The sequence below is a fragment of the Gossypium hirsutum genome, chromosome A09 (assembly GCF_007990345.1).
Source record: "Gossypium hirsutum isolate 1008001.06 chromosome A09, Gossypium_hirsutum_v2.1, whole genome shotgun sequence".
NCBI lineage: Eukaryota > Viridiplantae > Streptophyta > Magnoliopsida > Malvales > Malvaceae > Gossypium > Gossypium hirsutum.
Window position 1 is genome coordinate 25,666,022 of NC_053432.1, and position 18,959 is coordinate 25,684,980.

At 37.4% G+C, this 18,959-nt stretch overlaps 10 non-coding genes and 39 pseudogenes across 10 annotated transcripts; all 49 read left to right on the forward strand.

Moving 5' to 3' along the window:
* Window positions 1-145: 145 nt before the first annotated feature.
* LOC121207142 (uncharacterized) lies at window positions 146-264 on the forward strand (annotated as a pseudogene).
* A 166-nt stretch (window positions 265-430) lies between these two features.
* Window positions 431-549, forward strand: LOC121207072 (5S ribosomal RNA). The gene has a single exon (XR_005902228.1). It is a non-coding gene; the product is annotated as a 5S ribosomal RNA (ribosomal RNA).
* A 167-nt stretch (window positions 550-716) lies between these two features.
* LOC121207162 (uncharacterized) lies at window positions 717-834 on the forward strand (annotated as a pseudogene).
* Window positions 835-999: 165 nt separating this feature from the next.
* Window positions 1,000-1,118, forward strand: LOC121207120 (uncharacterized; annotated as a pseudogene).
* A 170-nt stretch (window positions 1,119-1,288) lies between these two features.
* LOC121207136 (uncharacterized) lies at window positions 1,289-1,407 on the forward strand (annotated as a pseudogene).
* Window positions 1,408-1,574: 167 nt separating this feature from the next.
* On the forward strand, window positions 1,575-1,693 carry LOC121207086 (5S ribosomal RNA). Its single transcript, XR_005902242.1, has one exon. It is a non-coding gene; the product is annotated as a 5S ribosomal RNA (ribosomal RNA).
* A 169-nt stretch (window positions 1,694-1,862) lies between these two features.
* On the forward strand, window positions 1,863-1,981 carry LOC121207115 (uncharacterized; annotated as a pseudogene).
* A 165-nt stretch (window positions 1,982-2,146) lies between these two features.
* On the forward strand, window positions 2,147-2,263 carry LOC121207119 (uncharacterized; annotated as a pseudogene).
* Window positions 2,264-2,431: 168 nt separating this feature from the next.
* On the forward strand, window positions 2,432-2,550 carry LOC121206800 (5S ribosomal RNA). The gene has a single exon (XR_005901973.1). It is a non-coding gene; the product is annotated as a 5S ribosomal RNA (ribosomal RNA).
* A 357-nt stretch (window positions 2,551-2,907) lies between these two features.
* LOC121207046 (5S ribosomal RNA) lies at window positions 2,908-3,026 on the forward strand. The gene has a single exon (XR_005902203.1). It is a non-coding gene; the product is annotated as a 5S ribosomal RNA (ribosomal RNA).
* A 167-nt stretch (window positions 3,027-3,193) lies between these two features.
* Window positions 3,194-3,312, forward strand: LOC121207096 (5S ribosomal RNA). The gene has a single exon (XR_005902252.1). It is a non-coding gene; the product is annotated as a 5S ribosomal RNA (ribosomal RNA).
* Window positions 3,313-3,479: 167 nt separating this feature from the next.
* Window positions 3,480-3,596, forward strand: LOC121207173 (uncharacterized; annotated as a pseudogene).
* A 414-nt stretch (window positions 3,597-4,010) lies between these two features.
* On the forward strand, window positions 4,011-4,129 carry LOC121207172 (uncharacterized; annotated as a pseudogene).
* Window positions 4,130-4,293: 164 nt separating this feature from the next.
* LOC121207131 (uncharacterized) lies at window positions 4,294-4,412 on the forward strand (annotated as a pseudogene).
* Window positions 4,413-4,582: 170 nt separating this feature from the next.
* Window positions 4,583-4,701, forward strand: LOC121207148 (uncharacterized; annotated as a pseudogene).
* A 442-nt stretch (window positions 4,702-5,143) lies between these two features.
* LOC121207118 (uncharacterized) lies at window positions 5,144-5,262 on the forward strand (annotated as a pseudogene).
* A 291-nt stretch (window positions 5,263-5,553) lies between these two features.
* Window positions 5,554-5,672, forward strand: LOC121207159 (uncharacterized; annotated as a pseudogene).
* Window positions 5,673-5,838: 166 nt separating this feature from the next.
* Window positions 5,839-5,957, forward strand: LOC121207182 (uncharacterized; annotated as a pseudogene).
* Window positions 5,958-6,388: 431 nt separating this feature from the next.
* Window positions 6,389-6,507, forward strand: LOC121207101 (5S ribosomal RNA). The gene has a single exon (XR_005902256.1). It is a non-coding gene; the product is annotated as a 5S ribosomal RNA (ribosomal RNA).
* A 173-nt stretch (window positions 6,508-6,680) lies between these two features.
* On the forward strand, window positions 6,681-6,798 carry LOC121207166 (uncharacterized; annotated as a pseudogene).
* Window positions 6,799-6,968: 170 nt separating this feature from the next.
* On the forward strand, window positions 6,969-7,087 carry LOC121207171 (uncharacterized; annotated as a pseudogene).
* Window positions 7,088-7,258: 171 nt separating this feature from the next.
* On the forward strand, window positions 7,259-7,377 carry LOC121207127 (uncharacterized; annotated as a pseudogene).
* A 173-nt stretch (window positions 7,378-7,550) lies between these two features.
* On the forward strand, window positions 7,551-7,669 carry LOC121207085 (5S ribosomal RNA). Its single transcript, XR_005902241.1, has one exon. It is a non-coding gene; the product is annotated as a 5S ribosomal RNA (ribosomal RNA).
* A 173-nt stretch (window positions 7,670-7,842) lies between these two features.
* On the forward strand, window positions 7,843-7,961 carry LOC121207144 (uncharacterized; annotated as a pseudogene).
* Window positions 7,962-8,130: 169 nt separating this feature from the next.
* Window positions 8,131-8,249, forward strand: LOC121207168 (uncharacterized; annotated as a pseudogene).
* Window positions 8,250-8,419: 170 nt separating this feature from the next.
* LOC121207188 (uncharacterized) lies at window positions 8,420-8,538 on the forward strand (annotated as a pseudogene).
* Window positions 8,539-8,710: 172 nt separating this feature from the next.
* LOC121207185 (uncharacterized) lies at window positions 8,711-8,823 on the forward strand (annotated as a pseudogene).
* A 170-nt stretch (window positions 8,824-8,993) lies between these two features.
* LOC121207167 (uncharacterized) lies at window positions 8,994-9,112 on the forward strand (annotated as a pseudogene).
* Window positions 9,113-9,282: 170 nt separating this feature from the next.
* Window positions 9,283-9,401, forward strand: LOC121207123 (uncharacterized; annotated as a pseudogene).
* Window positions 9,402-9,559: 158 nt separating this feature from the next.
* LOC121207149 (uncharacterized) lies at window positions 9,560-9,678 on the forward strand (annotated as a pseudogene).
* A 610-nt stretch (window positions 9,679-10,288) lies between these two features.
* Window positions 10,289-10,407, forward strand: LOC121207145 (uncharacterized; annotated as a pseudogene).
* Window positions 10,408-10,578: 171 nt separating this feature from the next.
* On the forward strand, window positions 10,579-10,697 carry LOC121207114 (uncharacterized; annotated as a pseudogene).
* Window positions 10,698-10,871: 174 nt separating this feature from the next.
* On the forward strand, window positions 10,872-10,990 carry LOC121207153 (uncharacterized; annotated as a pseudogene).
* Window positions 10,991-11,160: 170 nt separating this feature from the next.
* Window positions 11,161-11,279, forward strand: LOC121207156 (uncharacterized; annotated as a pseudogene).
* A 3,121-nt stretch (window positions 11,280-14,400) lies between these two features.
* Window positions 14,401-14,519, forward strand: LOC121207095 (5S ribosomal RNA). Its single transcript, XR_005902251.1, has one exon. It is a non-coding gene; the product is annotated as a 5S ribosomal RNA (ribosomal RNA).
* Window positions 14,520-14,689: 170 nt separating this feature from the next.
* LOC121207147 (uncharacterized) lies at window positions 14,690-14,808 on the forward strand (annotated as a pseudogene).
* Window positions 14,809-14,984: 176 nt separating this feature from the next.
* Window positions 14,985-15,103, forward strand: LOC121207178 (uncharacterized; annotated as a pseudogene).
* Window positions 15,104-15,272: 169 nt separating this feature from the next.
* On the forward strand, window positions 15,273-15,391 carry LOC121207124 (uncharacterized; annotated as a pseudogene).
* Window positions 15,392-15,563: 172 nt separating this feature from the next.
* On the forward strand, window positions 15,564-15,682 carry LOC121207133 (uncharacterized; annotated as a pseudogene).
* Window positions 15,683-15,851: 169 nt separating this feature from the next.
* LOC121207130 (uncharacterized) lies at window positions 15,852-15,970 on the forward strand (annotated as a pseudogene).
* Window positions 15,971-16,147: 177 nt separating this feature from the next.
* On the forward strand, window positions 16,148-16,266 carry LOC121207134 (uncharacterized; annotated as a pseudogene).
* A 172-nt stretch (window positions 16,267-16,438) lies between these two features.
* On the forward strand, window positions 16,439-16,557 carry LOC121207186 (uncharacterized; annotated as a pseudogene).
* Window positions 16,558-16,729: 172 nt separating this feature from the next.
* Window positions 16,730-16,848, forward strand: LOC121207122 (uncharacterized; annotated as a pseudogene).
* A 170-nt stretch (window positions 16,849-17,018) lies between these two features.
* LOC121207160 (uncharacterized) lies at window positions 17,019-17,137 on the forward strand (annotated as a pseudogene).
* A 177-nt stretch (window positions 17,138-17,314) lies between these two features.
* LOC121207105 (5S ribosomal RNA) lies at window positions 17,315-17,433 on the forward strand. Its single transcript, XR_005902261.1, has one exon. It is a non-coding gene; the product is annotated as a 5S ribosomal RNA (ribosomal RNA).
* A 465-nt stretch (window positions 17,434-17,898) lies between these two features.
* Window positions 17,899-18,017, forward strand: LOC121207089 (5S ribosomal RNA). The gene has a single exon (XR_005902244.1). It is a non-coding gene; the product is annotated as a 5S ribosomal RNA (ribosomal RNA).
* Window positions 18,018-18,186: 169 nt separating this feature from the next.
* Window positions 18,187-18,304, forward strand: LOC121207179 (uncharacterized; annotated as a pseudogene).
* Window positions 18,305-18,481: 177 nt separating this feature from the next.
* LOC121207155 (uncharacterized) lies at window positions 18,482-18,600 on the forward strand (annotated as a pseudogene).
* A 175-nt stretch (window positions 18,601-18,775) lies between these two features.
* On the forward strand, window positions 18,776-18,891 carry LOC121207190 (uncharacterized; annotated as a pseudogene).
* Window positions 18,892-18,959: the final 68 nt, after the last annotated feature.

An 18,959-nucleotide genomic window follows, 5' to 3' on the forward strand; every position in this document is an offset into this window, starting at 1 on the left:
TTTTTTTTATAACTCATCGTTTAACTAATTAGTTATTTACGGAATAAATCACTTCAAACGTTATTTAGTCGTATTTAAATTCAAATTTGAGGCTCAAGCGCGATCAGAGGTAGCCTTTATATGACTAGAATGCGCAAGAATTAATGGGTGCGATCATACCAGCACTAATGGATCGGATCCCATCAGAACGCTGCAGTAAAGCGTGCTTGGGCGAAAGTAGTACTAGGATGGGTGACCTCCTGTGATGTCTTCATGTTGCACCCCCCTATTTTATATCTCAAGTAATTTTTTTTCTATCTCATCGGTTAACTAATTAGTTATTTATGAAATAAATCACTTGAAACGTTATTTGGTCAAATTTAAATTCAAATTCGACGCGCAAGTGCGATAAGGGGTAGCCTTTATGCAAATAGAATACGTAAGAATTAAGGCGTGCGATCATACCAGCACTACTGCACCGGATCCCATCAGATCTCTGCAATTAAGCGTGCTTGGGCGAGTGTAGTACTGGGCTGGGTGACCTCCTGGGAAGTCCTCGTGTTGCACCCCTCCTAGTTTTTATCTCATGTAGTTTTTTTTATATCTCATCGTTTAACTAATTAGTTATTTACAAAACAAATTACTCGAAATGTTATTTCGTAGAATTTAAATTCAAATTCGAGGCGCAAGTGCAATAAGGGGTAGCCTTTATATAAATAGAATGTGCAAGAATTGATGGTTGCGATCATACTAGCACTAATGCTCCGGATCCCATTAGAACTCACAGTTAAGCGTGCTTGGGTGAGAGTAGTACTAGGAAATGTGACCTCCTAGGAAATTCTCGTGTTGCACCCCTCCTATTTCATATCTCATGTAATTTTTTATATCACATTGTTTAACTAATTAGTTATTTACGAAATAAATCACTCGAAAAGTTAATTGTTTGAATGTAAATTCAAATTCGAGGTGCAAGTGTGATAAGTGGTAGCCTTTATATAAATAGAATGCTCAAGAATAGACGGGTGGGGTCATACCAGCACTAATACATCGGATCCCATCAAAACTCCGCAGTTAAGTGTGCTTGGGCGAGTGTAGTACAAGGATGGGTAACCTCCTGGGAAGTCCTCCTATTGCACCCCTCCTATTTTTATATCTCATGTAATTTTTTTTATATATCTTATCGTTTAACTAATTAGTTATTTATGATATAAATCACTCGAAATGTTATTTTTTCGAATTTAAATTCAAATTTGAGGCGCAAGTGCGATAAGGGGTAGCCTTTATATAAATAGAATGCGCAACAATTGACGAGTGCGATTATATCAGCCCAAATGCACCGAATCCCATTAGAACTCTACCGGTAAGCGTGCTTGGGCGAGAGTAGTACTAGGATGGGTGACCTCCTAGGAAGTCCTCGTGTTGCACTCCTCCTTTTTTATATCTCATGTAATTTTTTTTATATCTCATCGTTTAACTAATTAGCTATTTACGAAATAAATCACTCAAAACGTTATTTTGACGAATTTAAATTCAAATTCGAGGTGCAAGTGCGATAAGGGGTAGCCTTTATATAAATAGAATCCACAAGAATTGACGGGTGCATTCATACTAGCACTAATGCACCGGATCCCATTAGAAGTCCGTAGTCAAGTGTGCTTGGGCGAGAGTAGTACTAGGATGGGTGACCTCCTGGGAAGTCCTCATGTTGCACCCCTCCTATTTTATACCTCATGTAATTTTTCTTTTATATCTCATCGTTTAACTAATTAGTTATTTACGAAATAAATCACTCGAAACGTTATTTGGTCGAATTTAAATTCAAATTCGAGGCGCAATTGCGATAAGGGGTAGCCTTTATACAAATAGAATGCGCAAGAATTAACAGTTGCGATCGTACCAGCATTACTGCACAGGATCCCATCAGAACTCTGCAATTAAGCGTGCTTGGGCAAGAGTAGTACTTGGATGGGTGACCTCCTGGGAAGTCCTCGTGTTGCACTCCTCCTATTTTATATCTCATGTAATTTTTTATAACTCATCGTTTAACTAATTAGTTATGTGGAAAATAAATCACTCGAAATGTTATTTGGTCGAATTTGAATTCAAATTCGAGGCGCCAGTGCGATAAGGGGTAGCCTTTATATAAACAGAATGCGCAAGAATTGACGGGTGCGATAATACCAGCACTAATGAACTGGATCCCATCAGAACTCTGCAGTTAAGAGTGATTGGGCGAGAGTAGTACTAGGATGGGTGACCTTTTGAAGTCCTCGTGTTGCACCCCTCCTATTTTATAACTCATGTAAATTTTTTTTATATCTCATCATTTTACAAATTATTTATTTTTGAAATAAATCACTCTAAACGTTATTTGGTCGAATTTGAACTCAAATTCGAGGCGCAAATGCGATAAGGGGTAGCCTTTACATAAATAGAATGCACAAGAATTGATGGGTGCGATCATACCAGTACTAATGCACCGGATCCCATCAGAACTCTGCAGCTAAGCGTGCTTGGGCGAGAGTAGTACTATGATGGGTGACCTCCTGTGAAGTCCTCGTGTTGCACCCCGCCTATTTTATATCTCATGTAATTTTTTTTATATCTCATCGTTCAACTAATTAGTTATTTACGAAATAAATCACTCGAAACATTATTTAGTCGAATTTAAATTCAAATTCGAGGCGCCAGTGCGATAAGTGGTAGCCTTTATATAAATAGAATGCGTAAGAATTGACGGGTGTAATAATACCAACACTAATGCACTGGATCCCATCAGAACTCTGCAGTTAAGCGTGCATGGGTGACCTCATGGGAAGTCCTCATTTTAAATCACTCGAAATTTTATTTGGTCGAATTTGAATTCAAATTCAAGGTGCGAATGCGATAAGGGGTAGCCTTTATATAAATAGAATCGCTAGAATTTGCGGGTGCGATCATACTAGTGCTAATGCACCAGATCCCATTAGAACTCTGTAGTTAAGCGTACTTGGGCGAGAGTAGTATTAGGATGGGTGACCTCCTGGGAAGTCCTCGTGTTGCACCTCTCCTATTTTATATCTCATGTAATTTTTTTTATACCTTATCATTTAACTAGTTATTTATTTACGAAATAAATCACTCGAAACGTTATTTGGTCAAATTTGAATTCAAATTCGAGGCGCAAGTGCGATAAGTGGTATTCTTTATATAAATAGAATGCGTAAAAATTGACAGGTGCAATCATACCAACACTAATACACCGGATCCCATCAGAACTTTGTAGTTAAGGGTGCTTGGGTGAGAGTAGTACTAGGATAGGTGACCTCCTGGGAAGTCCTTGTGTTGCACCCCTCCTATTTTATATCTCATGTAATTTTTTTTATATCTCATTGTTTAAGTAATTAGTTATTTACGAAATAAATCACTTGAAATGTTAGTTGGTCGAATTTGAATTCAAATTCGAGGTGCAAGTGAGGTAAGGGGTAGCCTTTATATAAATAGATTGCGCTAGAATTGACGGGTGCGATCATACTAGTGCTAATGCTTCGGATCCGATCAGAACTCCGCAGTTAAGCATGCCTAGGTGAGAGTAGTTCTGGGATGGGTGACCTTAGAAAGTCCTCGTTTTGCACCCCTCCCATTTTATGCTTCATATAATTTTTTTAAACAAAATTTAACTAATTACTTATTAGCGATTTTTGAAATAAATCACTTAAAACATTATTTGGTCGAATTTGAATTCAAATTCGAAGCGGAAATTTGATAAGGGGTGGCCGTTATATAAATAGATTGCGTAGGAGTTGACGGGTGCAATCATACCAGTAGTAGTGCACCGGATCCAATCAAAACTCCCTAGATAAGCATGCCTGGGCGAGAGTAGTACTAGGAAGGGTGAATTATTTTTCGTTAAACATCGCTTAACTAATTAGTTATTTGTGTTTTACGAAATATATCACTTGAAACATTGTTTTGTCAAATTTGTATTCAAATTCATAGCGCAAGTGCAGTAAGGGGAAGCCTTCATATAAATAGAATGTGCACGAGTTGACGGGTGCGATTATACTAGTGCTAATGCTCCAGATCCCTCCAGAACTACGCAGTTAAGCATGCTTGGGCGAGACTGGTACTAGGATGGGTGACCTCCTAGGAAGTCCTGGTGTTGCGCCCCTCCTATTTTATATTTCATGTAATTTTTTTCAAACATCGTTTAAGTAATTAGTTATTTACGAAATAAATCACTTGAATCGTTATTTGGTCGAATTTCAATTCAAATTCGAGGCGCAAGTGCGTTAAGGGGTAGCCCTAATATAAGTAGATTGCGTAAAAATTGACGGGTATGATCATACCTGCAGTAATGCACCGGATCCCATCAGAACTCCACAGTTAAGCGTGCTCGGACGAGAGTAGTACAAGGATGGGTAACCTCTTGGGAAGTCATCGTGTTGCACCCCTCCCATTTTATATTTCGTGTAAATTTTTTTAAACATAGTTTAAGTAATTAGTTATTTGTGTTTTACAAAAGAAATCACTCGAAATGTAATTTTGTCGAATTTGAATTCAAATACGATGCGCAAGTGTGATGAGGGGTAGCCTTTATAAAAATATTCTACGATCAGTTGACGGGTGTGATCATACCCTTACTAATGCACCGGATCCCATCAGTACTCCACAATTAAGCATGCTTGGGCGAGGATAATACTGGGATGGGTGACCTCCTGGGAAGTCTTTGTGTTGCACCCCTCCCATTTTATGTTTCATGTAATTTTTTTCTTTAAACATTGTTTAACTAATTAGTTATTTTCGTTTTACGGAATAAATCACTTGAAATGTTATTTAGTCGAATTTGAATTCAAATTCAAGGTGCAAGTGCGATAAAGTCTAGCCTTTATATAAACAGAATGCGCAAGAACTGATGTGTGTGATCATACTAGCACTAATGCACCGGATCCCATCAAAAGTTTGCAATTAAGAGTGCTTGGGCGAGAGTTGTCTTTGGTTGGTTGACCTCTGGGAAGTCCTCGTGTTGAACCCCTCCAATTTTATATTTCATGTAACTAATTAGTTATTTGTGTTTTACGAAACAAATCATTTGAAATGTTATTTGGTCAAATTTGAATTCAAGTTCTAGTTGTAAGTGCGATAAGGGGTAGCCTTTACAGAAATAGATTGCGTAAGAGTTGACGGGTGCAATCATACCAGCACAAATGCACCTGAACCCATTAGAACTTCGTAGTTAAGCATGCTTGGGCGAGAGTAGTACTAGGATGGGTGACCTCTTAGGAAGTGCTCATGTTGCACCCTTCCCATAATATATTTCATGTAATTTTTTTCTTTAAACATCGTTTAACTAATTAGTTATTTACATTTTATGAAATAAATATCTTGAAATTTTATTTGGTCAAATTTAAATTCAAATTCAAGGCGCAAGACCGATAAGGGGTAGCCTATATATACATAGAATGCATAAGAACTGATGGGTGCGATTATACCAGCACTACTGTACCGAATCCCATCTGAACTGCCCAGTTAAGAGTGCGTGGGCAAGTGCGATAAGGGGTAGCCTTTATATAAACAGAATGCACAAGAACTGATGTGTTAGATCATACCAAAGCTAATGCACCAGATCCCATCAGAACTCCACAGTTAAGAGTGCTTGGGCGAGAGTTGTACTATGATTGGTGACCTCCTGGGAAATCCTCGTGTTGCACCCCTCCCATTTTATATTTCATGTAAATTTTTTATAGTTTAACTAATTATCTATTTGCGTTTTACGAAATAAATCACTTGAAACGTTATTTGGTCGAATTTGAATTCAACTTCGAGGCGCAAGTTTAATAAGGGGTAGCCTTTATATAAATAGATTGTGCAAGAGTTGACGGGCGTGATCATACTAGCACTAATGGAATGGAGCCCATCAAAACTCCGTAGTTAAGCTTGCTCGGGCGAGAGTAATACTAGGATGGGTGACCTCCTAGGAGGTCCTAGTGTTGCACCCCTCCCATTTTATGTTTCCTATAATTTTTTTCTTTAAACATCGATTAACTAATTAATTTTTTGCGTTTTACGAAATAAAACACTTGAAACGTTATTTGGTCGAATTTGAATTCAAATTCAAGGCGCAAGTACGATAAGGGATATCCTTTATATAAACGGAATGCACAAGAACTAATGGGTGAGATCATACGAACACTAATGCACCGGATCCCAGAGTTGTACTAGGATGGGTAACCTCCTAAGAAGTCCTCGTGTTGCACCCCTCCCATTTTATATTTCGTGTAATTTTTTTAAAACATAGTTTAACTAATTAGTTATTTGCGTTTTACGAAATAAATCACTAGAAACGTTATTTGGTCGAATTTGAATTAAATTCAAAGCGCAAGTGCGATAACAGGTAGCCTTCATATAAATAAAATGCACAAGAGTTGACTGGTGCGATCATACTAACACTAATGCACCGGATCCCATCAGAACTCCGTAGTTAAGTGTGCTCGGGCGAGAGTAGTACTAGGATGGTTGACCTCTTGGGATGTCCTCGTGTTGCACACCTCCCATTTTATGTTTCATGTAATTTTTTTCTTTAAACATCGTTTAACTAATTAGTTATTTGCGTTCTACGAAATAAATCACTTGAACGGTTATTTGGTCAAATTTGAATTCAAATTCAAAGCGCAAGTGCAATAAGGGTAGCCTTTATACGAAAAGAATGCCCAAGAACTGATGGGTGCCATCATACCGGCACTAATGCATCGGATCCTATCAGAACGATGCGGTTAAGAGTGCTTGGGCGAGAGTTGTATTAGGATGGGTGACCCCTAGGAAGTCCTCGTGTTGCACCCCCTAATTTATATTTCAAGTAAAATTTTTTTAAATATATTTTAACAAATTAGTTATTTGCGTTTTACGAAAACAATCACTTGAAACGGTATTTGGTAGAATGTGAATTCAAATTCGAGACGCATGTGTGATAAGGGGTAGCCTTTATATAAATAGAATGCGCAAGACTTGATAGGTGTGATCATACCCTCAATAATGCGCCGAATCCCATCAGAACTCCGCATTTAAGCGTGCTTGGGCGAGAGTAGTACTAGAATGGGTGACATCTTGGGATGTCCTCGTGTTGCACCACTCCTATTTGATATTTGATGTAAGTTTTTTTAAACATCGTTTAACTAATTAGTTATTTGCATTTTACGAAATAAATCACTTGAAACATTATTCGGTCGAATTTGAATTCAAATTCGAGGCGCAAGTGCAATAAGGTATAGCCTTTATATAAATAGAATTTGTAAAAGTTGACGGGTGCGACCATACCAGCTTTAATGCAGAAGATCCCATCAGAACTCTGCAGTTAATCATGCTTGGGTGAGAGTCGTACTAGGATGGGTGACATCCTGGGAAGTCCTCGTGTTGCATCCCTCCATTTTATTTTTCATGTAATTTTTTTCTTTAAACATCATTTAACTAATTAGTTATTTGTGTTTTATGAAATAAATCACTTGAAACGTTATTTGGTCGAATTTGATATAAAATTCGTGGTACAGGTGCGATAAGGGGTAGCCTTCATATAAATAGAATGCGCAAGAGTTGACGGGCGCGATCATACCATCACTAATGCACCAGATCCCATCAGAACTCTGCAGTTAAGCGTATGCGGGCAAAAGTAGTACTAGGATGGGTGACCTCCTAGGAAGTTTTTGTGTTGCACCCCTCCCGTTTTATATTTCATTGATTTTTTTCTTTAAACATCACTTAACTAATTAGTTTTTTGTGTTTTATGAAATATATCTCTCAAAACGTTGTTTTCTTGAATTCAAATTCAAATTCGAGGGGCAAGTGCGATAAATAGAAGCCTTTATATAAATAGAATGCGCATGAGTTGCCGGGTGCGATTATATCAGTGCTAATGCTCCGGATCTCATCAGAACTCTGCAGTTAAGCGTGCCTTGGCGAGAGTAATGCTAGGATGGGTGACCTCCTGGAAAGTCCTCGTGTTGCACCCCTCCCTTTTTATATTTCATGTAATTTTTTAAATATAATTTAACTAATTACTTATTAGCATTTTACGAAATAAATTACTTGAAACGTTATTTGGTCGAATTTGAATTCAAATTTTAAGAGGAAGTGCGATAAGGGGTAGCCTTCATATAAATAGGTTGCGCAAGAGTTGACGGGTGCGATCATACCAGCACTAATGCATCGGGACCAATCGAAGCTCCCAAGATAAGCGAGCCTAGGCGAGAGAAGTACTAGGATGGGTGACCTCCTAGGAAGTCCTCGTGTTGCACCCCTCCCATTTTTATTTTGTGTAAGGTTTTTTAAAAAATGTTTACCTAATTAGTTATTTGTATTTTACTAAATAAATCACTTGAAACATTATTTGGTCGAATTTGAATTCAAAGTCATGGCGTAAGGGCAATAAGGGGTAGCCTTTATATAAGTAGATTGCATAAGAGTTGATAGGTGTGATCATACCAGCACTAATAGACCGAATCCCATCAGAACCCCGCAATCAATCATGCTTGGGGTAGAGTAGTACAAGGATGGGTGACCTCCTGGGATGTACTCGTGTTGCACCCCTCCCATTTTATATTTCATGTAACTTTTTTTTAAACATTGTTTAACTAATTACTTATTTGCGTTTAACGAAATAAATCACTTGAAATGTTATTTGGTTTAATTTGAATTAAAATTCAAGGTGCAAGTGTGATATGGGGTAGCTTTTATATAAATAGAAGGCGCAAGAGTTGACGGGTATGATCATACCCTCACTAATGCACGGATCCCATCAGAACTCCGTAGTTAAGCGTGCCTGGGCGATAGTAGTACTAGGATGGGTGACCTCTTGGAAATTCCTTGCACCCCTCTAAATTTTATATTTCATGTAATTTTTTAAACATAATTGAGCTAATTACTTATTAGCATTTTACGAAATAAATCACTGGAAATGTTATTTGGTCGAATTTGAATTCAAATTCGAAGCGGAAGTGTGATATGGGGTAGCCTTTGTATAAATAGATTGCGCAAGAGTTGACGAGTGAAAATATACCAGCACTAATGCACCAGGTCCAAACAGAACTCTCCAGATAAACGTGCCTAGGCGAGAGTAGTACTAGGATGGGTGACCTCCTGGGAAGTCCTCGTGTTGCACCCCTTCCATTTATATTTTATGTAATTTTTTTAAAAAAACATTTACCTAATTAGTTATTTGCGTTTTATTAAATAAATCAGTTGAAACAGTATTTGGTCGAATTTGAATTCAAATTCGATGCACAAGGGTGATAAGGGGTAGCCCTTATATAAGTAGATTGCGTAAGAGTTGATGGGTGTGATCATACCAGCACCAATGGACCGGATCCCATCAAAACTCCACAGTTAAGCATGCTTGGGCAAGAGTAGTACTAGGATGGGTGACCGCCTGGGAAGTACTCGTGGTGCACCCCTCCCATTTTATATTTCATGTAATTTTTTAACTAATTAGTTATTTGCATTTAACGAAATAAATCACTTGCAACGTGATTTGGTCGAATTTGAATTCAAATTTGATGCGTAAGTGTGATATGGGGTAGCCTTTATATAAATTGAATGCGCAAGAGTTGACGGGTCCGATCATGCCCGTACTAATGCACCAGATCCCATCAGATTTCCGCAGTCAAGCATGGTTGGGCGAGAGTAGTACTAGGATGGGTGACCTCCTGGGAAGTCCACGTGTTGCCCCCTTCCCATTTTATATTTCATGTAATTTTTTCTTTAAACATCGTTTAACTAATTAGTTATATGCGTTTTACGAAATAAATCACTTGAAGCATTATTTGGTTGAATTTGAATTCAAATTCGAGGTGCAAGTGCGATAAGGGGTAGCCTTTATATAAAAAGAATGCGCAAGAGTTGACGGGGGCGACCATACCATCACTAATGCACTGGATCCCATCAAAACTCTGCGGTTAACCGTGCACGGGCAAAAGTGGTACTAGCATGGTGACATCCAGGGAAGTCCTCGGGTTGCATCCCTCCCATTTTATATTTCATTGAATTTTTTTTTGTTTAAACAACACTTAACAAATTAGTTATTTGCGTTTCATGAAATATATCACTTGAAACGTTGCTTTTTCAAATTTGAATTCAAATTTGAGGTGCAAGTGCGATAAGGGGTAGCTTTATATAAATGGAATACGCAAGAGTTGATGGGTGCGATCATACCAGTACTAATGCTCAAAATCCCATCGAAATAAAACACTTGAAACGTTATTTGGTCAAATTTGAATTCAATTTCGAGGCGCAAGTGCGATAAGGAGTAACCTTTATATAAGTAGAATACGCAAGAGTTGACGGGTGCGATCATACCAGCACTAATGCACTGGATCCTATCAGAACTCCGAAGTTAAGTGTGCTTGGGCGAGAGTAGTGCTAGGACGGGTGATCTCCCAGCAAGTCCCTGTGTTGCAGCCTTCCCATTTTATATTTCATGTAATTTTTTTTAAAACAAAGTTTAACTAATTAGTTATTTGAGTTTACGAAATAAATCGCTTGAAACGTTATTTGGTCGAATTTGAATTCAAATTTGAGGCTCAAGGGCGATAAGGGGTAGCTTTTACATAAATAGATTGTGCAAGAGTTGACGAGTGAAATGCTACCAGCACTAATACACCGGATCCCATCAGAACTCCGAAGGTAAGCATGCTTGGCTGAGAGTAGTACTAGGATGGGTGACCTCCTGGGAAATCCTCGTGTTGCACCCCTCCCATTTTATAGTTTATGTAATTGTTTTCTTAAAAGATCGTTTAACTAATTAGTTATTTGTGTTTTACGAAATAAATCACTTGAAATGTTATTTCGTCGAATTTGACTTCAAATTCAAGGCGCAAAAGGGATAAGGGGTACCCTTTATATAAATGGAATGCGCAAGAACTGATGGGTGCAAAAATTCCAGCACTATTGCACCGAATCCCATTAGAACTCCGCAGCTAAGCGTGCTTGGGCGAGAGTAGCACTGGGATTGGTGACCTCCTGGAAAGTCCTCGTGTTGTACCCCTCCCATTTTATATTTCGTGTATTTTTTTTAAACATAGTTTAACTAATTAGGTATTTGCGTTTTACGAAATAAATCACTTGAAACATTATTTCGTCGAATTTGAATTCAAATTCGAGGCGCAAGTACGGTAAGGGGTAGTCTTTATATAAATAGAGTGCGCAGGAGTTGACGGGTGCGAACATACCAGCACTAATGTACCGGTTCCCATCAAAACTCCGCAGTTAAGCGTGCTTAAGGTAGAGTTGTACTAGGATGGGTGACCTCCTGGGAAGTCCTCGTGTTGCACCCCTCCCATTTTATATTTCATGTAATTTATTTTTAAACATTGTTTAACTAATTAGTTATTTGCGTTTTATGAAATAAATCACTTGAAACGTTATTTGGATGAATTTGAATTCAAATTCGAGGCGCAAGTACGATAAGGGGCAGGCTTTATATAAATAGAATGCACAAGAGTTGACGGGTGTGATCATACTAGCACTAATGCGCCGGATCTGTAACAGCCTGGTTTAGGGCCTAGTCGAAATAGTGGTTTCGAAACCACTTTTTCAGTGCCAGAGAAATTATTTTTAATGTTATTTTATGTGTTATCGCATGATTATATAGGTGCATGAACAATTTGGTGAATTAATTTTAACGTTTGTGAGTATAATTGCGAAAAAAGGACTAAATCGCATAAAGGGCAAAAGTTATGTTTTCTTACCCATATGTGTTAAATAGCTAGAGAAGCATAATTGGAGGTCTTTAAAGTGCAAATAGACCCTTAAATATAGGTTGGTCGGCCATAGAGACAAAGATAAGACAATTTTCAAAGTTAGGTGGAATTTGGTGGCTTATTTGACTAAAAAGAAAATAAAATAAAGAGGGAATGATATCATTTTTTTCTCATCTCTTTCTCCACCAAAAATACCAGAAAAGAGGGGATTTTTGAAGCTTTAAAATTTCATCTAGGTTATCCTCTTGCAAGTAAGTGATTTTAATGACTTTTCTTGATGATTTTTACTTTTTTGGGACCCCTAAAGCTTAATCTAGCTATTGAGGGGACTATTTGCAAAATGGTTGAGACTTTAGGGTTTTTACATGAAAGAATGTGTGTTTTTAACTGAAATTTTATGGAAGAATATGAGTCTTGGTTGTGTAATAAACAACTCTTGTGAAAGGATTTTCATGGAAAACACCTAAAAGGGCCATTTTGTAAAAGTTATAAAATAGGTTGTAATTGTGTGAAATAGTGGAAATTTGGGGTTTTCATAAGAGTAATAATTGGTCGTCTAGGCTTGGATAATAAGGAGATTCGATAAAAATTAATTTATGGGCCTAAGGGTAAAATGGTCATTTTGTCAAATCCTAGGGGCAAAATGGTCATTTTGCCAAAAATGTAAATTTTGATTGTCCAAATTTATTTAGTGATTAAATGAGTGAATTTCATCATGTTAGATCAAGAAAATCGAGATTTGGGCTTAAATCGAGAAAGTGCATGGTTAAGGACAAAAAGAGAATAATTAGCCAAAATTGCATTTGAGGTAAGTCCGTGTGATTAAATGAGCATGATATTTATGTCATTGTTATTATACTTGAAAATCTATCTTGCCATGATTGTATTAAAGTTTATGTTGATGATATTGTATATGAGAAAGTGATGTCAAATGTAAATAACATTTATGTGTTGATTGAATGCTTGAAGATTGGACGGAATATGATATTCCATTGAAATGAGTAAGTTGTATGTAAATCATACAACTACATTGTTATTATATGTGTTTAAATTGATATAGCATGAATTGCTCGGTTGTGGAAATGATTATGTATGATGAATATTGAGATAGTAGAGTTCCCGTATGAACCTTAAGAAACAATTCGGATATTCATGCCATGACATTCGAGTTATTTGTGTGCTAGTGTAAGACATGTCTGGGACATGCATCGGCCACTTTATTAGAGCCTGTGTAAGACCATGTCTAGTACATGACATCGGCATTGAGACGAGCGCTAGTGTAAGACATGTCTGGGACATGCATTGGCCTCGAGATGTAAGCCAGTGTGAGACATATCCGGAACATACATTGGCTACGAGATGTGTCAGTGTAAGACCATGTCTGGGACATGGCATCGGCACGGATATGTGAGAGCTAGTGTAAGACCATGTCTAGGACATGGCATCGGCCTCAATTTTGATAGGCAGTGTAAGACCATGTCTGAGACATGGCATCAGCATTATACCCTATGTTTGAGGTTTAGTGAATATCCGATAGCTTTCCAAATGGTTCAACGGTGAGAGTTACGATTTAAGCTAAATGAGAAAGGTTATGACCATATTGTGAGTGGTATAGGTACTTACATGAAATTGATGAGATGTGAATTCAATTAATGTTATATGATTTGTAAGGAATGAATATGAGCATGTTGAGTAACACAGGTATGTATGCCAAGCTCACGAGAAATGATTTTAGTTTATGATGAACATTTGGTGAAGATGTAAATAGGTAATTCATGCTTATGAGAATGATTTTGTGATGACCTTGTGATTATAGATCTATACTTATGATGTATGAATATGTAACCTTACGAATGTGGTGAAAATGAATTAATATGGTGTGATAAACTTAGTATCGTTAATTTACACTAAAACAGTTTTGGATAGCAGCCATAGTCCGACTTTGAAAATCCACCAAAAATTGTGGAAATTGAGTTAGAGGCTGAATAAAATATGAAATTAAATCCTGATGAGTCTAGTTTCACATAGAAGAAACGATGTAAGAAAAAGAGTTTCATATTATGAAATATTTAAATTGTTGTGAGACAAAGTCAGATGACTTCGAAATCCCCTGTTCTGAATTAAGAAAATCATTGAAAATTGTAAAAAAATATTTATGGGTTATAATTTATATGCTTAGAATTACTAATGAGTATATTTTCAATAGAAATAGAAGGGAACATCATCTGAGTCCCGTATTATGTGATAATTAATTTTTAGTGAAGATGGGTCGGAACTATCAAACAACAAAAAAGGGGTAACTTTAAGGAATAAACTCTACTAATTGGCTAACCAAAAATTCTAAAAATTTTATAGTAAGAAGATATGTGAGTCTAGTTTCAGGAAAAATTAGAGTAACTTAATTTGGAGTTCTGTAGCTCCAGATATAAGTAATTTAGTGACTATGGCTCGAGAAAATAGCTTGGCTGGAACATGAGTAAAAATGCAAATAGGGTTGTATTACCATGAGAAGCAAGTTGATAAATTACTTATTATTTTCATGTAATTTATTTTTAAACATAGTTTAAGTAATTAGTTATTTGCATTTTACGAAATAAATTACTTGAAACGTTATTTAGTCGAATTTGAATTCAAATTCGAGGCGCAAGTGCGATAAGGGGTAGCCTTTATATAAATAGAATGCGCAAGAGTTGACGGGTGCGATCATTCCAGTACTAATGTACCGGATCTCATCAGAACTCCGCAGTTAAGCATGCTTGGGCTAGAGTTGTACTCGGATGGGTGACCTCCTGGGAAGTCCTCGGGTTGCACCCTTCCCCTTTTATATTTCATGTAATTTTTTTAAACATTGTTTAACTAATTAGTTATTTGTGATTTATGAAATAAATCGCTTGAAATGTTACTTGGTCGAATTTGAATTCAAATTTGAGGCGCAAGTACGATAAGGGGTAGCCTTTACATAAATGGATTGCGCAAGAGTTGACGGGTTAGATTATACCAGCACTAATGCACCGAATCCCATCAAAACTCCGCAGTTAAGCATGCTTGGGCTAGAGTAGTACTAGGATGGGTGGCCTCCTGGGAAGTCCTCGTGTTGCACCCCTCCCATTATATATTTCGTGTAATTTTTTTGTGTTCTAAACATTTTTTAACTATTTAGTTATTTGCGTTTACGAAATAAATCGCTTGAAATGTTATTTGGTCGAATTTGAATTCAAATTTGAGGCACACGTATGATAAGGGGTAGCTTTTACATAAATAGATTGCGCAAGAGTTGACGGGTGCGATGCTACTAGAACTAATGCACCAGATCCCATCAAAACTCCGAAGGTAAGCATGCTTGGCAGAGAGTAGTATTTGTATGGGTGACCTCCTAGGAAGTCCTCGTGTTGCACCCCTCTTATTTTATATTTCATGTAATTTTTTTAACATCGTTTAACTAATTAGTTATTTGCGTTTTTCGCAATAAATCACTTGAAACGTTATTTGATCAAATTTGAATTCAAATTCGAGGCACAAGTGCGATAAGGGGTAGCCTTTATATAAATAGATTGCGCAAGAGTTGACGGGTTAGATTATACTAGCACTAATGCACCAGATCCCATCAAAACTCCGTAGTTAAGCGTGCTTGGGCGAGAGTAGTACTAGGATGGGTGATCACCTGGGAAGTCCTCGTGTTGCACCTCTCCCATTTTATATTTCATGTAATTTTTTTTTAAACATAGTTTAATTAATTAGTTATTTGTGTTTTATGAAATAAATCGCTTGAAACATTACTTGGTCGAATTTGAATTCAAATTTGAGGCGCAAGTGCGATAAGGCGTAGCCTTTACATAAATAGATTGCGCAAGAGTTGACAGGTGCGATGATACTAGCTCTAATGCATCGGATCCCATTAGAACTTTGTAGTTAAATGTGCTTGGGTGAGAGTAGTACTAGGATGGGTGACCTCCTAGGAAGTCCTCGTGTTGCACCCCTCTCATTTTATATTTTATGTAATTTTTTTAACATCGTTTAACTAATTAGTTATTAGCGTTTTATGAAATAAATCACTTGAAACGTTATTTGGTTGAATGTGATTTCTAATTCGAGGCACAAGTGCGATAAGGGGTAGCTTTTATATAAATAGATTGCGCAAGAGTTGACGAGTTAGATTATACCAGCACTAATGCACCAGATCCCATCAAAACTCCGCAGTTAAGCGTGCTTGGGCGAGAGCAGTACTAGGATGGGTGATCTCTTGGGAAGCCCTCGTGTTGCACCCCTCCCATTTTATATTTCATGTATTTTTTTTTGTTTTTTAAACATTGTTTAACTAATTAGTTATTTGTGTTTTACGAAAAAATCACTTGAAATGTTATTTGGTCGAAATTCAATTCAAATTTGAGGCGCAAGTGCGAAAAGGGGTAGCCTTTACATAAATAGATTGCGCAAGAGTTGACGTGTGCGATGATACCAGCACTAATGCACCGGATCCCATTAGAACTCCACAGATAAGCATGCTTAGGCAAGAGTAGTACTGGGACGGGTGATCTCTTGGGAATTCCTCGTGTTGCACCCCTCCCATTTTATATTTCATGTAATTTATTTTTAAACATCGTTTAACTAATTAGTTATTTGCATTTTATGAAATAAAACACTTGAAACGTTATTTGGTTGAATTTGAATTCAAATTCGAGGCGCAAGTGCGATAAGGGATAGCCTTTATATAAATATAATGCGCAAGAGTTGACAGGTGCGATCATACAAGCACTAATGCACTCGAACCCATCAGAACCCCGTAGTTAAGCGTGCCTGGGCTACAGTTGTACTAGGATGTGTGACCTCATGGGAAGTTCTCATGTTGCACCCCTCCTATTTTATATTTCATGTAATTTATTTGTAAACATAGTTTAAGTAATTACTTATTTGCGTTTTACGAAATAAATTACTTGAAATGTTATTTAGTCGAATTTGAATTCAAATTTGAGGCGCAAGTGCGATAAGGGGTAGCCTTTATATGAATAGAATGTGCGAGAGTTGACGGGTGCGATCATACCAGTACTAATGTACCGAATCCCACCAGAACTCCAAAGTTAAGCGTGCTTGGGCTAGAGTTGTACTCGGATGGGTGACCTCCTGGGAAGTCCTCGTGCTGCACCACTCCCATTTTATATTTCATGTAATTTTTTTAAACATCGTTTAACTAATTAGTTATTTGCATTTTACAAAATAAATCACTTGAACTGTTATTTGGTCAAATTTGAATTCCTATTCGAGGCGCAAATGCGATAAGGGGTAGCCTTTATATAAATAGAGTGCACGAGAGTTGACGGGTTAGATTATACCAGCACTAATGCACCGAATCCCATCAAATCTCTGCAGTTAAGCGTGCTTGGGCTAGAGTAGTACTAGGATGGATGACCTCACGGGAAGTCTTCGTGTTGCACCCCTCCCATTATATTTTTCATGTAATTTTTTGTGTGTTTTAAAGATTGTTTAACTAATTAGTTATTTGCGTTTACGAAATAAATCGCTTGAAACGTTATTTGGTTGAATTTGAATTCAAATTTGAGGCGCAAGTGTGATAAGGGGTAGCTTTTACATAAATAGATTGCGCACGAGTTGATGGGAGCGATGCTACCAGCACTAATGAACCGGATCCCATCAGAACTCCGAAGGTAAGCGTGCTTGGCTGAGAGTAGTATTAGGATGGGTGACCTCCTGGGAATTCCTCGTGTTGCACCCCTCTTATTTTATATTTCATGTAATTTTTTTTAACATTGTTTAACTAATTAGTTATTTGCGTTTTTCGAAATAAATCACTTGAAACGTTATTTGATCAAATTTGAATTCAAATTCGAGGCACAAGTGTGATAAGGGGTAGCCTTTATATAAATAGATTGCGCAAGAGTTGACGGGTTAGATTATACTAACCCTAATGCACCAGATCCCATCAAAACCCCGTAGTTAAGCGTGCTTGGGTGAGAGCAGTACTACGATGGGTGATCTCTTGGGAAGCCCTCGTGTTGCACCGCTCCCATTTTATATTTCATGTAATTGTTTTACTTTTAAACATTGTTTAACTAATTAGTTTTTTGTGTTTTATGAAATAAATCATTTGAAACGTTACTTGGTCGAATTTGAATTCAAATTTGAGGCGCAAGCGCGATAAGGGGTAGCCTTTACATAAATAGATTGCGCAAGAGTTGACGGGTGCGATGATACTAGCACTAATGCATCGGATCCCATTAGAACTCTGCAGTTAAATGTGCTTGGCTGAGAGTAGTACTAGGATGGGTGACCTCCTGGGAAGTCCTCGCGTTGCACCCCTCCTATATTATATTTTATGTAATTTTGTAAACATCGTTTAACTAATTAGTTATTTGCGTTTTACGAAATAAATCGCTTGAAATGTTATTCGGTTGAATTTGATTTCAAATTTGAGGCACAAGTGCAATAAGGGGTAGCTTTTATATAAATAGATTGCGCAAGAGTTGACGAGTTAGATTATACCAGCAGTAATGCACCAGATCCCATCAAAACTCTGCAGTTAAACGTGCTTGGGTGAGAGTAGTACTAGGATGGTGATCTCTTGGGAAGTCCTCCTGTTGCACCCCTCCCATTTTATATTTCGTGTAATTTTTTTGTTTTTTGAACATTGTTTAACTAATTAGTTATTTGTGTTTTACGAAAAAAATCGCTTGAAACGTTATTTGGTCGAATTTGAATTCAAATTTGAGGCACAAGTGCGATAAGGGGTAGCCTTTACATAAATAGATTGCGTAAGAGTTGACGTGTGCGATGATACCAGCACTAATGCACCGGATCCCATTCGAACACCACAGTTAAGTGTTCTTAGGCAAGAGTAGTACTGGGACGGGTGATCTCTTGGGAATTCCTCGTGTTGCACCTCTCCCTTTTTATATTTCATGTACTTTATTTTTAAGCATTGTTTAACTAATTAGTTATTTGCGTTTTACGAAATAAATCAGGTGAAACATTATTCGGTTGAATTTGAATTCAAATTCAATGCTCAAGTGCGATAAGGGGTTGCCTTTATACAAATATAATGTACAAGAGCTGACAGGGGCGATCATACAAGCACTAATGCACCCGATCCCATCAGAACTCCGTAGTTCAGCGTGCTCCAGCTAGAGTTGTACTAGGACGGGTGACTTCTTGGGAAGTCCTCGTGTTGAAGCCCTCCTATTTTATATTTCATGTAATTTGTTTTTAAACATAGTTTAAGTAATTAGTTATTTGCATTTTACG